This window comes from Pogoniulus pusillus, chromosome 10 (assembly GCF_015220805.1).
Source record: "Pogoniulus pusillus isolate bPogPus1 chromosome 10, bPogPus1.pri, whole genome shotgun sequence".
Taxonomy (NCBI): Eukaryota; Metazoa; Chordata; class Aves; order Piciformes; family Lybiidae; genus Pogoniulus; species Pogoniulus pusillus.
In genome coordinates, this window is record NC_087273.1 from 27,095,122 (window position 1) to 27,112,791 (window position 17,670).

General features: G+C 43.9%; 1 protein-coding gene and 1 long non-coding RNA gene across 2 annotated transcripts in view; both read left to right on the forward strand.

Moving 5' to 3' along the window:
* GABBR2 (gamma-aminobutyric acid type B receptor subunit 2) overlaps positions 1–17,670 on the forward strand; it is a 662,133-nt gene that overhangs the window by 60,073 nt on the left and 584,390 nt on the right. The gene's annotated exons all lie outside the window — the stretch shown is intronic.
* On the forward strand, positions 183–2,143 carry LOC135179014 (uncharacterized). Its single transcript, XR_010303851.1, has 3 exons — positions 183–274; positions 887–981; positions 1,233–2,143. It is a non-coding gene; the product is annotated as an uncharacterized LOC135179014 (long non-coding RNA).

Below are 17,670 nucleotides of genomic sequence, written 5' to 3' on the forward strand. Positions count from 1 at the left end.
TCTCTTGCTTAGCCTTAGTCACAGCCTAACATCTGTGAAGAAGCATTTCTGTTAATGCAGTGCCAATCAGGGCAGAGAAGCACAGCTTTTCACAGGTGGCTCTCATTTTCTGGGTTGCTGACTTGAGACCTCAGTGTTTGATTTTCAGAAGCACTGAGTACTTGCAGCTGCAGCTGAAGTGAATAGTAGCTAGGCTTTGTGGAAGAGTATCATGAAACAAGTCTTCTGGAAAAGCAGTTTTCAGCACTTTCAGACTGAGCAGCCAAAATTAGTAGTAAGTATGTGGTGGGTTTGTGGGTTTTTTGACCTTTCCCTCTGGGCCGTGTTTGAATCTTTGCCCTGTGTTAACACAGCCTGCTCTTACACATCTCTCTCCCCACACAGATAGAAGGGAAAGTAACACAAAGCCCCCACTATACTGGGTCGAGATAAAGAGTTTTACTGGAAATGAGATCATATAGTGCACAATTACCTTAGCCTATTTGCAGGAAAGCACTGCAAAATGCAGAAGCAGCAGCAGAATCTAGCGACCCACCCCCAGCCCTTAGCCAGCCCAGCAGAAAAGACCAACACCTTAAAACCAGAAAGTGGAAGCAGCAACCAGAAGCAGGTAAACCACACATGTTATAATTGGAACTTCAAGCCCCATGATACTTTTCTCCAGCCAGCACTTTCATTTTAAAGGTGGCATAATGTCAGCATGGTCTCAAATATCAGCAGCAGATTCAGCTCGACCCACGGCAGGAAGAAAAGCAACTATCATTTTCTCTTCCTTCCCTCTTGTTTTCAGAATCACATGAGGTGGTACAATCATGTGCAAGAAACTGTAAGGTCAGGTACAGTGTCTCTGTGTTATGTAACTAATTTCAATTACTGCCTTTTTTAGTGAAGTAAATGAGAAAGAAAAGATCTTGAAGGACTGAAGTACTTCGCCATAGAGCAAAGAGAGGCCCTAAGCTGTTGCAGGCCATAACATGATCTGTAAGTGCACACAGAATATTATGAGTGATTAGTTCTCAAGGGGCCTGCAGGAAGGCCAGGTGAACATCACAGTTAAAGAAGTTGGTAGTAGCTTAGAAATAACAGTACTGTAAGTACATAAAGCATGGCACAGTGATTCCTATCTTCTGTGGTTACTGTTGGGTTTGTTTTATTATGAGGACAATGTAGGGACAGAGATGCATCAAAGATTCATTGATGTGGCAGTCTAACAAAGTCATCTCCTATTGCAGGGAGAAGAATGAACTGTGTGCCTGAGCTGCTGGGTTTATTTGTTAAAATGTTAGAGGGGAAAGTGTGACCTGGAGAAGAATAAGGAATCCTTACAGTCTTGCACACTCCTCTGCATAGCTGTTGTAAAAAATGCTGTAGCTGATTCTGATTAGTATCCACATATCTAATTGCACTCAGCCTGTTTATGATTGTTTGTGCTTAGGATTTTATGGCAATTCTGCATGCAATTAGTTTAGAAGTTGGAAGGTGAGTTTTAATGAATCTGCTTGTACTGATTTAAGATTTCCCCTGGCAGTTGGAAATTGCCAATTTCATTATAGTCAGAAGAATAAGGTGAGCTGTGGTTCAGACTTTCTATCTTAACCCATATTTGACTGAAGTGCTGATGTGAATGGAGCCAGACTGTCAGCAAGAAGAGCTGAAATGCAGGCTCACGTCTTGCTTTCTGTTTTCTGTTAGGGGCAGAGCAATCCTGTTTGGTGCTTATACTAGTACCCAAGTGCTAGATGTCAATGCTAACTTTTAAAGCTCTTGTCTGCCATCCTTTTCCCGCTTCTAAAGCTTTATTACTGCTGTGGTATCAGTCTGCAGAGTGATGCAGTGACTTTTTTTATCTGCATGTATTATCAATACAAAAGTCATTGTAGGTTTAGCGCTCCTACTGAACTTGATGGCTGATAAAATATGACATCTAGAGAATGCTCTGAAAAGATGAACAATTTTTCATGCTACTGACTAAACAGTTCAAACACTGAACATCAGTAGGATTTTGCTATCTAAGAAGTCAAACTCAATGAAATCTTTTTAACTAAGAGAGGAGATTCAGTGTAGGTATAAGGCCAGAGATAGAGGTAAAGCCAGAAGCCCAGCTGAAGTGTATGTACACTAATGCACACAGTATGGGTAATAAACAAGAAGAGCTGGAAGCCTTGGTGCAAGAGGAAAAGTATGATGTTGTTGCCATCACAGAAACGTGGTGGGATGACTCACACAACTGGAGTGCTGTAATCAATAGCTACAGACTCTCCAGGAGAAACAGGTGAGGGAGAAGGGGTGGAGTGGCCCTATATATTAGGGATGCTCTGGATGTCATGGAAGTAGAGATTAAGGATGAACAGGTTGAGTCCCTATGGGTAGGTGGGTAGGAATTAGGGAGAAGGCCAACAAGGCTGACAGCCTGGTTGTAGTCTGTTATAGACCACCCAACCAGGAAGAAGAGGTTGATTTATTATTCTTTAAGCAGCTGGAGGCTGCCTCAAAATCTCTTGCCCTTCTTCTTGTGGACAACTTTAACCTGCCAGACATCTTCTGGGACTTTAACACTGCAGAGAAGAGGCAGTCTGGAAGGTTCCTAGGGTGTATGGAGGACAACTTCTTATCTCAGCTGTTAGATGAGCCTATCAGGGGTGCAGCCCTGCTTGACCTGCTGTTCACAAATAGAGAAGGGCTGGTGGGAGATGGGGTGGTTGGAGGTTGCCTGGGGTCCAGTGACCATGAAAATACAGAGTTTTCAATATATGGTGAAACCAGGAGGGGCATCAACAGAACCTCCACACTGCACTTTGAAGGGCAGACTTCAGCTTATGTAAGGAACTAACTCAGACAGTTCCTTGGGGAACAGCCCTTAAAAACAAAGAGGTCCAGGAAAGTTGGACCTGCTTCAAGAAAGAACTTTTGAAGGCACAGGAACAGGCTGTGCCAGTGTGCCAGAAGATGAGCTGACAAGGGAAACAGTCAGACTGGATGGGCAAGGAGCTCCTGAAGGAATTAAGGAAAAAAAAAGGGGAGGTATCCCAGGAAGAGGTCAAGGATGTTGCTAGGTCTTGCAGGACAAAAAATTTGAGAGGCAAAACCCCATTTAGAAATTAGGCTGGCCACTGCTGCTAAGGAGAGTAAAAAATACATATATAATGGCAAAAGAAGGGGCAAGGACAACCTCCAGTCCTTACTAGATGCAAAGGGGAATATAGTAACAAAGGATGAGGAAAAGGCAGGAGTACTTAACACCTTCTTTGCCTCAATCTTCAATAGTGGGACAGGTTGTCTCCTGACCTCCTAAGCTGGCAGATGGAGCCAGGGACCAGTATAGTCCCCCTCTAATCCTTGAGGAAGCAGTAAGAGATCTGATGAGCCACTTGGATCCTCACAAGTCCATGGGACCTGACGGGATCCATTCTAGGGTGCTGAGAAAGCTGGCAGATGAGCTGGCTAAGCTGCTCTCCATCATTTATCAACAGTCCTGGCTCACTGGAGAGGTTCCTGAAGACTGGAAGCTGCCAAAGTGATGCCCATCCACAGGAAGGGTTGAAAGGAGGAACCAGAAAACTACAGACCTGTGAGCCTGACCTCAGTGCCAGGCAAAGTCATGGAACAGGTCATCATGAGTGCCGTCACAAAGCACCTACAGGATGGCCAAGGGATCAGGCCCAGCCAGCATGGCTTTAGGAAGGGCAGGTCCTGCCTCACCAACCTGATCTCCTTTTATGATCAGGTTACCTGCCTGGTGAATGTGGGGAAGGCTGTGGATGTAGTCTACCTGGACTTCAGCAAAGCCTTTGACATCGTCTGCCACAACAAGCTCCTGGCCAAGCTGGCAGCTCATGGTTTAGACAGATTCACTCTGTGCTGGATCAAGAACTGGCTGGATGGCAGAGCCCAGAGAGTGGTGGTGAATGGTGCCACATCCAGTTGGCAGCCAGTCACTAGTGGTGTTCCCCAAGGATCAGTGCTAGGCCCAGTCCTGTTCAATATCTTTACTGATGATCTGGACGAGGGGATTGAGTGCAGCATCAGTAAGTTTGCAGATGACACCAAGCTAGGAGCAGGTGTTGATCTGTTGGAAGGTAGGAGAGCTCTGCAGAGGGACCTAGACAGGGCTTGCCCACAGGATGGGTGGGCAGAGGCCAGTGGGATGAGATTTAAAAAGGCCAAGTGCAGGGTTCTGCACTTTGGCCACAACAACCCCAGGAAGCGCTACATGCTGGGGACAGAGTGTCTGGAGAGCAGCCAGGAAGAAAGGGACCTGGGGGTACTGGTAGATAGTAGCTGCAGATGAGCCAGCAGTGTGCCCAGGTGGCCAGGAGAGCCAATGTCATCCTGGCCTGTATGAGAAACAGTGTGGCCAGTAGGACAAGGGAGGTTATTCTTCCCCTGTACTCAGCACTGGTCAGGCCACACCTTGAGTACTGTGTCCAGTTCTGGGCTCCTCAATTCAAGAGAGATGTTGAGGTGCTGGAACGTGTCCAGAGAAGGGCAACAAAGCTGGTGAGGGGCCTGGAACACAAAGCCTATGAGGAGAGGCTGAGGGAGCTGGGGTTTAGCCTGGAGAAGAGGAGGCTCAGGGGTGAACTCATTGCTGTCTACAGCTACCTGAAGGGAGGTTGTAGCTAGGTGAGGGTTGGTCTCTTCTCCCAGGCAACCAGCAACAGAACAAGGGGACACAGTCTCAAGTTGTGCCAGGAGAGGTGTACACTGGATGTTAGGAGGAAGTTTTTGCCAGAGAGAGTGATTGGCATTGGAATGGGCTGCCCAGGGAGGTGATGGAGTTGCCATCCCTGGAGGTGTTGAAGAAAAGCCTGGATGAGGCACTTAGTGCCATGTTCTAGTTGACTGGTTAGGGCTGGGTGCTAGGTTGGACTGGATGATCTTGGAGGTCTCTTCCAACCTGGTTGATTCTATGATTCTATGATAAAAAAAGCATTTGGAAATGTGAGTGGTGAACACTGGCGCAGGTTGTCTGGAGAGGTGGTAGAACCTCCATCGCTGGAATCATTCAAGGTCAGCTTGAACAGGGTTCTGAGCAACCTGATCTAGTTCACATTCCTGTTCACTGCATGGAGGTGAACTGCATGACCTTTAAAGGTCCCTTCCAACCCAAACTATTGTATAAGATCTGAAATTTAAAAAAAAAAGTGAAAGCACACAGAGACACCTTTAAACCAGGAAAGAAAAAATATTTCTGAAGCAGCAAACTGAGTATTCTTGAGCAGTTTTCTGCAGAGGCTGCGATAAACCCTGGATAACAGCTCTGAGCCCTCCTGCCACTCAGTGTTTCAAAGACAGGATTTTGTTTCCTTGGTTTTCAGCTTTGAAACAATTCCAAGTGGCGCTCCATGCAGCAGGACAACAATACCTGAAAACTGGGACAGCATAGTCACTAGAAAAATTGCATGCTTTCAGTGCAGTGCAAGTGAAGGAGACTTTCTAACTCCTAGCAATAGTACTATCTCAATTAGGAGAAAAAATTCTGCCAGCTTGCTTTATTACTTTGCTAAGCTGCATTCTATGAGTCACCATCAATTCATCTGGTTTGACCCAATTCAAAGTAAATACTCATCTGCCCTGATATGACCAGAAGCAACACAGCTCTCTGGTAGCTATAACTGTTGTGGAAAGGAAACTACACAGAATGTTTAACAAACAATATTGTGTTGCACCTACTGCCCTGCTCAGAGATGTGTATAATGTTGTGTCAGCATATGGTTTATTTACATGCTGGCTTTTTCTAATACAAAGAATCCTTCTTGCACTTCTTCGTGTAAAATGGCTTCAAATCCTGCCTGCTCTCAGTTCTGTCCTTTCTGCTCTTTGTTGGTGTTTGTCCCTGAGAGACTTTCAAATTGGCCAAATCTGTCAAGGCTTGAAGGTCAGTTGCTGCTATACTGAACCTCACAGATCTCTCTGTTTCCAGTCCTGGCCTGTGCTCAAAACACTTACTGGGGTTCTCTAGCATCGCATCAGTGTTTCTCTACATCTGCCTGTAGTGCTGTTGGCAGGCAGCTGGGATTCAGCGAAGAAGGGAGCTTTTTAATGCTGTCAGGTCTTTGCAGATCTTAAATGTTTTCCTTCATCCTTTTGTTACTGTTGAGTTCATAAGCTAATTTGCTGTGGGCTATGAAATGTGGATAGTCAAACTGGGTGCAATACAATACTGCTGTCTGCTCCTTTGGTTGGTGAATCTTAGCTCTGCTGTTCATTGTCTCCTATCCCCATCTGCCTGGGTAGTGATTTCTTGAAAGCTGTGTGTGCTTAGCTGTTAAACTGTTTGCGGTGTAGGGGAAAATGTGAGATGTTCAAGTTATGCTGGTCATGTAAACTCTGCAAATCCATGACAGGCAAATTGGAGAGAAGAGAGCTGGAAGGGTCTTTGAGAGGCTGTGTTCTCATGTATCTGTCCAAATAGAAATGAATTGATTGTAACTGTCACTTCTTGTAAGTGTTTGTCTATCCTAATCTTAAAAACCTCCTAGGATGGAGATTCAAATCCTCTTCCAGTCATATAGCCTAGATTTCAGTGTTGGGCACAGGAAATATACTCTACTTTGAATCTGTGATGCAAGCCCATACTTTACTGCCAGCAGATATGGAGGAGAAAATGATATCCAAACTCTTTTTAATTTATAACTTGGAATACTTTAATTTACTTACTTAAAAATTTACCACTTAGCATACTTGAGGAACTCTGATGAATGACTACCAGTTTTTGCCTTTCAGGGCAGTGTCACAACTCATTTAACCTTTCTTTACGAGCTGTACTTTTTAGTCTTCTGCTTGGTCCCAGCACTCACCCAATAGCCAACTGTGGGGAGTCTGGAGTTTTAGTAGCCATAGGTGGACATGTTGGTAAGGACCTTGTTAGTGCTATACAGAGCGAAAGGACTTTGCTTGTCTTACAGATAATCATCTTCCTGTATACTACAGTATATAATAGTATGGGCTTGCTTTTTTAAATTAAGTATATAATACATTAGCAGCATCTGCTCCTAATGGTTTTTTATTTTAACCTGTGCCAGTAATCTATAGCTCTGAAAACTTAAAACTTGCATTTGTTCTTCCTGAATGAAGAAGATACAGGCTCATTATTTTAATGGAAGCCCCAGAAGGCTAGCCTAAGCTATTCACTGAGGAGGATGTCGAGGTCCAGAGAACAGAGATTAACAGTACCTCTGTCCAGAGGAGCAAGATCTGTTCTTACGGATTTCTGTGTTGTGAAATTAAGATGCAAACGAGACCATAGATCACCACAAAACTATTTATTAAAGGATAGGGTTGGACAAAACAGAGGGAGAGAGGGGAGAAGGGGGAGAGAGAGATAAAGAGAATGACGGAGAAGAAAAGAAGAAGCAGGGAAGGAAAAGAGCTGGGATCACATTACCCTCAGTCGCAGATGTAGGGGAGAGAAAGAGACGGGTGTGTGGCCCAGGGATGATCCTCTGTGGAGTTTGTCAGAGGTTCTTTGGCTGGTGTGCAGCTCTGGTGGTCTGGTGGAGGTGCCACTGGTGGTCTGGCAGAGGTGCCACTGGTGGTCCCGTGGAAGTGCCACCCTTTGGCAGGCCTTGCTCCTGCCTTTTATACAGTTCTCTGCTCAGTGTCCAGCTGCAGCTCCCCAGGATATCTTCCTGTGTATTCTTATGCATTCGCAGGGGTCCAGCGCCACCGGGGAGAGAGCCTCCGCCCCCTCCCTGGCTGTACCTGTCCATACCCTGAATACACACAAACCTTTTCCCTTGGGGGCAGCTGAGATAAGATGTAGGCATCCTGGGCATTCCAGCCAGAGCGAGGTCCAGGAGTTTCCAAGGCATTGTCTGTTGATTTGCATCCCTGAGCTTTAGGCCAAGCACCCAGTCTGAGTCCAGGAAGGTAACAAAGGCAATCTTTATCTTTGTTGGTTAGGGAGAGACGATGCAATCTTTATCTCTGTTGATGAAAGAGAGAGAGGATTTAGACTCTTACAGGGGACTACTTTTTTTAATATTTTTTTCTGCATAAACCAAACAGAAGTGCTAATTTGCAGTCAGTTGGATGTTGGTCGTGTTAGCTTTATATATTAGCTATTAAAGATGAAGTGTCGGAAGATCACCTCATAATATATTTAACTGGCATCTGTAATTTGGGTGAGCACTTTGTATGGCTCTGCTGTCAGAAGACTTCTCAGTGAAACAAATGACATTCATGGGCCTGTATCTGTACAAGGGTATGTGGGAAGGAATAGACTACTTGGCTCTCCCTGGCTTCTCCTGAAACCTAGTCATGGGAACGCTTTTCTGTTTGTCTGCTTTTCAAAGCAGTACATAAGGCACTTAGTGCCATGGTCTAGTTGACTCGATAGGGCTGGGTGCTAGGTTGGACTGGATGATCTTGGAGGTCTCTTCCAAACTGGTTGATTCTATGATTCCATGTATGGTGGTTGTATTACTTCAGACCAGAAATTATCTCTGTTATACACTTGCAACCCAAATATTCCTCTGGCTTTCTGTAATTCTGAAACTTGCATACAAAGCCCTTCCTCTGAGGCCATACTCAAGCATTCAGCTGCAAGTTCTGGATTTAGTCAGTCAGCACTGAGGCATGCACTAACGACCAGGACTTTTAGTTCAGAAGAGCAATTTATGGAATACCTCAGAAAACAGCCTGCTAACCTATCTTTCAAATTCACAGAACCACACAATGTTAGGGGTTGGAAGAGACCTCGAAAAATCATCTAGTCCAACTGCTCTGCCAGAGCAGGCCCACCTAGAGCATAGGTCACATAGGAATGTATCCACCTGGGTTTTGAATGTGTCCAGTGAAGGAGACTCCAGAACCTCCCACGGCAACCTGTTCAGTGCTCTGTCACCCTCACAAATAATGCATCTTTTTGTTTTTTTTGGATAGATCTTTTGCAGAACATGCCTCCATATGTGTGGGCTAGCATTGTCCAAAATAACTTTACAATTCTTTCACCCTTTTGGATTTCTATTTTTGTCTAGAAGGTGAACTAAAATCAACTATTTGTTGCCATTTACTGAAAGATATCTTTAATCCCACTGAGCAAAGAAAGACAGAAAATGCAAAGGATCTTGGAACTTCTGCATCTGACATGCTTTAGTGATTTTACTGGTGATGATTGTGATGTGCTTCATGAGCTTCTTGGACTGCTTGTGGTGAACATGTGAAAACCCCTAATGTTCCCAGTGAACACATTGCTACTTATGCAGGCAGACAATTGTTCTGAGTGTTAGCGTTTATCTTTGCTTCACTAACGATCTTTTGTTAGCATCAACGAAACAATTTATCAGCCTCTTCTATGAAGATCTCTGTGCATTACCTCTTTTCTTCCAGATTTCCCCACCTTCTAGAAAAGAATTTGTGTATTTAAAAATGGATCCTACAGAAACAGTGAAACAGACTATTCCTTATCAACTGCTACCCTGATGGCATGTAAGAGGTTATCTGAATTTGAGTTTGTGAGGGACAGTTTAAGAGGGACAGGGATCTGCTGAAGAAGGTCCAGCAGAGGGCTATGAGGGTGATTAGAGGACTGGAGAACTGCCTGATGAGGAGAGGCTGAGGGACTTGGGGCTTTTTAGTCTGAAGAAGAGAAGACTGAGAGGAGATTTAATAAATGTTTATAAATATATGAGGGCTGGGGGTCAGGCTTTGCTCACTTGCTTGCTGTTGTGATAGAACAAAGAGCAATGGATGTAAGCTGCAGCACAGGAGGATCCACCTCAACACAAGGGGGAACTTCTTTACTGCAAGGGTGACAGAGAACTGGAAGTGGCTCCCCAGAGATATTCTTTTTCTGGAGACTTTCAAGACCTGTCTGGATGCGGTCCTGTGTGACCTGGTTCTGCTGTGGTAGGGGGGTTGGACTCGATGATCTCTTTGGGTCCTTTCCAGCCCCTGACATCCTGTGATCCTGTGAATTCTTCAGCTGGGGCAGAGGAGGCTAAACCAAAATACATGAAGCACTTGACTGGTGATGGAGAGCCTGGCAGCATCTCAGAGTTCTCACCTAATCTGCTGTCCTGGTTTAAGACAGTTTGCTCTAACAAATAAATTCCCTCTGTGCAGATTGGGAGCAAAAATGAGGAAAACACTCAGAAAATGCCTTTAAGTTGAGATAGGGAGAATTTAATGGCATAATACAATGTAGAATATCCCTAGCCTATTTCACAGACAAGCAAAAGCATGAGTGGCAGCAGAAGCCAGCAAAAAAATTACCTCTCCCCACTCCAAGCCTGCAGCCAGCAAAATGGAAAAGTCCAACACCCCACAACTTAAACTAGAAGCAGCAACTGGAAATAGGAAGCCTCTCATGTTACAACCTGAACTACAAGCTCCATGATACTTCACTCCAGCCAGTACTTTCATCATAAAACCGGCATGACATCAGCATTGCATCAAGTACTCATCAGCAGATTCAACTGAACCCATGACACCTGCCTTACTAAGCTCTGTCTGGAAATGTTAAGTAGAAAAATACAGATGAATCTTCAAAGGTTTTAGAAAGACTTGTAATTATTGACTCACAGCCTTAAGGAAAGAGTCTAACTCTGCTGATAACAGGATTTAAGGTAGGGAAGCCATAGTGCTGGCAATTGAACAACTTGTATGAAATGATCCTGAGAGAGGGTTTAAAATCCTTGTCTCAAGTATGACAATTTAGTTTTTAAGTCATGCTGTGGTGCAATGATGAACTTGGAACACAAACTAGCACTGATTCTGAAAAAATACCAGCTAATAAATGCGGTGGAAAAATGTTTACCTAGCTAGTCAGTGAGTTGCCCAGAACCAACTATGTGTGCCAAGCTGCAAGAAAAAAAAAAAAGGAAAAAAATTGAAGGACATCTTGCAGATGGTAGTTTATGTAAGGCTAAATTGAGCCTATATAGTACACTATGGGCAGGACAGAGCAGTGTGCTTCTCTAAAGGATCCATGAGAGTATGTGATGTCCCGTGTTGACTTCTCAGATTCTAACGTCCCTGTTTCAAAGAAAATTGCTGTCCCTTTAGTCCTGGCATGCCTCACTCCCTGATGCATTGACAAGCAGAAGCTGTGCTCTCTTCCTGCTGTCATCGTGTGCTAGGCACACCAGACTCTTGCTCTGCTCCATTTCAGAAGCTGAGGTCTAGACCATGGATGAAATCTCGCTCATTGTTTGCAGGACAATTATGATCCACCCCGTACAGTCCAGGTAGAGGAATTGTGCCACCATAGGAAGTCCAGCAGCTGCCACGGTACCTGTTTGCTCTAATACAGAAATCTTACCTTGAATCAAGCTAACATGACATGTGCAATCAGTGATATTTATGGATAGAAACATGATACAAATAGAATTTAGACAGGAAACAAAGTGCTGAATGGTCTTTTCCCTGCCATCTTAATCCCCTGACCAACCTGTTAATTTAATCTTTGTTTAATAATTAGATTACAGAGAGTAGAGAAATTTTTTTTGCTTAATGGGAATAAGTGGGAGCAATGAAGTGAAACATTTAAAAATAGCTTTAAATTATATTGTGGAAAATGATAGGAAAAAAAGAAGGCAAACCAACACAGACTTATTTCATGCTTATTTGTGTATATATGAAATAAGGCTCCTTTTATTGCTGTGTAAGAACTCAGTATTTGAGTAAGAATCTGTTTCAAGATGAGAGTATACACTGACTGGGGATTAAGTGGGTAATCTCATGAAGTCCTCTAGTCCTACGATTCTAAACCTGGTTAGGTTCATTTGAGAGTATTGTTTCACTGTGTTTTAAATTTCTTTATGTAAACATTTCATTATAAATCCCACTGAATAGAACACATTATAATTCAGTATTCTGTCATGAACTAGACTTTGAGTGCTGTGGGGATTGGATGAGATTGATGGGCTTTGTTTTGTTTTCAATTTCTTTGAATAGCAATGGTGATTACCTAACAATCTGGTGATTTCCTGTGAGAGATAGAAAGTAAATGTCTTTTCAGCATATGTGGCTTTTACATAGTGGTAAGATGCAGTTTCTTTATAGTAGCTGACCTGTATATCTATTTAATTTTTGTTTGATCTGGTGAAGCTATGAAAGTGAACAGTGACATAAGTTTTATGGCATGTAGAGATGTGGCCTGGTAAGCTCTAAACAGATTCTTAGACTAGAGAAGTCTGGGAGAAAAGACCTGTATATATACTTCCTTTTTTTACTGCTGTGTATGAAAGAACAGCTTTCCCTTGAGACATGGAAGGAGAAATACCATATGTAGTGTGATTGATAAAAACAAGGCTGAGAGGAAAGTAGTTATTTATGTGGATTGTAGCTGAGCAGTAAGACTTAGGCAATTCTTGTCTTCTGTAGAAGATCTGCAATCACCTTGATGCTGCTGTCACTCTAAAGCTGCTGATTGTCATCATAGTATCATAGAATCAACCAGGTTGGAAGAGACATCCATCATATCTGGTCTCAGTCAAGATCTAGTGGTTAAGTACATAGAATAATTGTATTGTGTGTGGTTTTATTCACAGTGATGCAATCTGTAAGATTTAGTAAAAGATGCGTTCCTTGCTCCTACATAAAGCCAAATAGCCACCAAAAGGGAAGGCAAGAATTGATACTTTATTGGAGCTCAGTTACTGCTCCAGTGTAGTAAAGAAATACTTCCATATCTTTTGGAAAGGATAATTTCTAAGAGGCCAGTCAGAATGTCTCTGACATCATGCAGGAACAAGAGTGAAGAATGAAACTCCTACATAAGCAGATGTAAGAAAAAGGGCTCCAATGTAACTTTTTTCCTTCCTTTTCTCTCCAGAGCTGCCTTGCATATGTATGTACTTGAGTGCTAAAGTGGTATTTATGTGCATGGATCTCCCACTAATTCCTAGTGTTGCCTATCATGTTACTGCAGCCTGCTTTCACATCTTTGTCCTTTTCTATCCCAGAATTAATTGTGCTATTGATGAATGTATTTTGGATCCAAAATACAGTTTTTGAATCTTTTGTATACAAAAGCTACAAAGTGAGGCAGTGAGGTCTGTTAAGCACCATCCAGCCATTTCATTGGCAACAACTCTTTTCAAGCACCCAGCTGCAAGGCCATCCAGATGGTGTTTCTGTAAACATCATCTCACCTGGACTTACAGCATCCTTGACTGTTACAGTTGCCTGGTTTACCTCTCCTTCATCTTAAAGATAGTTTCTCACAGTATCACAGTATCACCAAGGTTGGAAGAGACCTCACAGATCATCAAGTCCAACCCTTTACCACAGTGCCCAAGGCTAGACCATGGCCTCCTACTTGTCTGATTTTACCTCCTTCCCCTGACCTCACTGGTCCTCTGCACCTCACCAAACTTCCAAAATGTAAAGTCAGCCCTCCTGTACACTGCTTCTCCACAGCCAGCTTTCCAGGTATAGCTCTGACTTACAGTAAGACAAATCACAGAATCACAGAACTGTAGAGGTTGGAAGGGACCTCCAGAGATCATTGAGTCCAACCCCCCTGCCAAGGCTGCCTAGGGTAGTTCATGGGGTAGGTGGGTTTTGCAAGTCTCCGGAGAAGGAGACTCCACAACCTCTCTGCATAGCCTGTTCCAGTGCTCTGTCACGCTCTCTGTAAAGTTCCTCCTCATGTTGAGGTGAAACCACCTATGTTCCAGTTTGTAGCTGTTGCTCCCTGTCTTATTGCTGCTGACCAGTGAAAAGAGATTGGCCCCAGCCACTTGACACCCACCCTCAGATATTTGTCGTCATTGCTGACATCTCTCAGTCATGTCTTCTCCAGACTAAACAGACCCAGGTCTCTCAGTCTCTCTTTCTAGGGGAGATGCTTAAGTCCCCCAGCCATCTGTGTGGCTCTCTGCTGGACTCTCTCCAGCAGGTCCCTGTCTCTCTCGAACTGGGAAGCCCAAAACTGGACACAGTATTCCAGGTATGGTCTCAGCAGGGCAGAGTAGAGGGGGAGAAGAACCTCCCTAGACCTGCTGGCCACAATTTTCCTGATGCAGCCCAGGATGCCATTTGCTCTCTTGGCCACAAGGGCACATTGCTGGCCCATGCAGACCTTGGTTTTCACTAGCAGTCCAAAGTCCTTCTCCACAGAGCTGCTTTCCAACAGGGCAGCCCCCAACCTCTTCTGGTGCCTATTATTGCTCCCCAGATGCAGGACCCTGCACTTGTCCTTATTGAACTTCATAAGGTTTGCCTTCACCCAGCTTTCCAGCCTGTCCAGATCCTATTGGATGGCAGCACAGCCTGAGGGTTGTCAGCCACCCCCTCGCCCTTCACCCCCCCAAGTTTTGTATCATCAGCAAACTTGCTGAGATACACTCAATGCCCCCATCCAGATCGTTGATAAAGGTATTGAACAAAACTGGACCAAATACTGGTCCCTGGGGAACGCCACTGGCCACAGGACATCAACTTGATTTGTGCCACTGATGAAAACCTTCTGAAATCTGTTGTGGAGCCAGTTTTCAATCCACCGACAGACCAGCCATCTATGCCACATCACCTGAGCCTATCTATGAGGATGTTGTGGGAGACAGTATCAAGAGCCTTGCTGAAGTCAACATGTATGACATCCACAGCCCTTCCTTCACCTACCCATTTGGTCATAATATCATAGGAGACTGCCAGGTTGCTCAAGCAAGATCTCCCCTTGTTAAATCCATGTTGGCTACTCCTGATAATCCTCTTTTCTTCCATGTGGTTAGAGATGGCCTCCAAAATTTGGAGAGGAAGAATTTAGCTGCCCAAATAATACTTGTGAGACAAATTGTTCCTCATCTCTACAGTGGCAGAGAAGTTTTATTGAAGAGTGAGAAATTATTATACTTCAAATGACAAGTAGAATTTCAAATCACAAACTAAACCTCATTATAAATGCTTCAGTTCTGAGTCTTCATATCATTTCTGCTGCACTGAGGAAGTGATAAGGTTGTGTGTTAAATGCTATCACTCCATATTTTGCATAAGGGAGCCTGGAAAATCTTGGTATTATATCGTAATGAAACATGCAGCCATTAGATTGTATTAAACTTTGGCTGGTAAATTGGTCTGTAAATATAAATCCTTTCCTCCCTATGGACATTTACAAGTTATGACAAAAATGCCTTTTGATTTCACCTCTGATGAGATAAATGGAAGGAGAACTTTACTTTTGTTAGGCATGACCATCTACTCTGGCCTGGAAAGGCTGTGTTCCCCTAGTAAGTTTATAAGTTGGATTAGTGAAGGTGGTCACAATTACGGTATCCTGTCCACAAAATAGATAATAAATGTTCCTGCTTCCAACTGCTACACTGGAGAAAGAAAAAAGGCACAAAAAAAAGTGCTGGTTAGATGAAATTGCAAGAGGGCTGATCTCCTTAAGGACAGCTTTGGTCTGAGAAGTCATTCTGGACTATAACATCTTATGGAGACTCTTAATTTCTTCTTTCTGATCTGTATGTGTTTAAGGAAGACACGCTCTTTCAGGAGCCTGTAGAGACTGAAGTCTCACACTGACCAAAACCTGCTACTGTTGTTGAATGCTGACAGACAAAGCATCTAGTGCTCTATGTCTGCCACTGAGGGATGCTTTATCTGAAGGAAAGTGCCACTCCGTCTTACTAGAGCTTTAATGTTTCCTTTGACCATTTATGAAAGTAAAAGGATATGGAAGTAGCAAGTCATGGAAGTAGCAAGTCTTGGCAGAAAGGATGCAAGCCATATATTTTAATTAAAGTTTTGTTTGTTTGTTTAAATCTTGGTTTTCTTTACAGCTTATATTTACTTTACTTGAAATTAGGTAGCTCTGTCTGTCAGCTGTTTTCAGTCTGATTGATTTGAAAGTCTAATAACTGATTTTTTTCAAGTTTAAAATATATGTTTTGAAGTTAGGACCTGAAAACAACCAACATCAATTTACTTGTGTTTTTAATTCACAGTGAGCCACCACAGTTAATTGTATTTATTCATGCTCTGTGTAGAATGTCAGTTGATATTTGGTATAAAAATTGAGTATAATGATGATACATGTAGCAACTTGAGGCAGTATCTTGGTAGCTGATAAAAATGTATGATTCTTGGGTGTATGAGAATATCAAGGAGTAATAAGAACATTTCATAGCTATTTTTAATTGCTTATTAAGACCTTTACTCCAAGAGTATATTCCATCCTGGTTTATCTATTCAGGAAAGCATCTGGAAAGGATTCAGAGTTTGGAGAAAAAAAAGAAATAGAAAAGTGGAATTTGGAAAAATAGCCTTGACCTGGGAGAAGAAGGAAGTCTGTTTCTTTTATCCAAGAGTTGCTTGAGAAGTTACCTGATCACAGCCTGGGGCAGGATTGTATTGGAGATTGTTGCATGGGATAGAACTGGCTGTAAACAAGCAGGGAAGAAACTTCTGACACTGTCTGCCACAACAAGCTCCTGGCCAAGCTGGCAGCTCATGGTTTGGACAGATTCACTCTGTGCTGGATCAAGAACTGGCTGGATGGCAGAGCTCAGAGAGTGGTGGTGAATGGTGCCACATCCAGTTGGCAGCTGTCACTAGTGGTGTTCCCCAAGGATCAGTGCTGGGCCCAGTTCTGTTCAATATCTTTATTGATGATCTGGACGAGGGGATTGAGTGCAGCATCAGTAAGTTTGCAGATGACACCAAGCTAGGAGCAGGTGTTGATCTGTTGTAGAGCAGGAGAGCCCTGTAGAGGGACCTGGACAGGCTGGATAGGTGGGCAGAGGCCAATGGGATGAGATTTAACAAGGCCAAGTGCAGGATTCTACATTTTGGCCATAACAACCCCAGGAAGCTCTACAGGCTGGGGACAGAGTGGCTGGAGAGCAGCCAGGAAGAAAGGGACCTCGGGGTACTGGTAGATAGTAAGCTGAAGATGAGGCAGCAGTGTGCCCAGGTGGCCAAGAGAGCCAATGGCATCCTGGCCTGGATCAGGAACAGTGTGGCCAGTAGGACAAGGGAGGTTATTCTTCCCCTGTACTCAGGACTGGTCAGGCCACACCTTGAGTGCTGTGTCCAGTTCTGGGCCCCTCAATTCAAGAGAGATGTTGAGATGCTGGAAGATGTCCAGAGAAGGGCGACAAAGCTGTTGAGGGGCCTGGAACATAAAGCCTATGAGGAGAGGCTGAGGGAGCTGGGGTTGTTTAGCCTGGAGAAGAGGAGGCTCAGGGGTGACCTCATTGCTGTCTACAGCTACCTGAAGGGAGGTTGTAGCTAGGTGGAGGTTGGTCTCTTCTCCCAGGCAACCAGCAACAGAACAAGGGGACACAGTCTCAAGTTGTGCCAGGAGAGGTGTACACTGGATGTTAGGAGGAAGTTTTTGCCAGAGAGAGTGATTGGCATTGGAATGGGCTGCCCAGGGAGGTGGTGGAGTTGCCATCCCTGGAGGTGTTGAAGAAAAGCCTGGATGAGGCACTTGGTGCCATGGTCTAGTTGACTGCATAGGGCTGGGTGCTAGGTTGGCCTGGAATATCTTGGAGTTCTTTTCCAACCTGGTTGATTCTATGATTCTGCTGTCCAAAACACCAGCTGCCACCTAATGACTGTTTTTGACTTACAGGCTGGTCTTGATTTCATAGGAAACTCTTAACTTTTAAAAAAACCAAAAAGATCAAATAAAATTACATAATGCCTTTTTTTTTTTAAATAGGAATCAGAGGATTTGTAGGCTGCAGACAGCATAAGCATTAAACAGTGTGG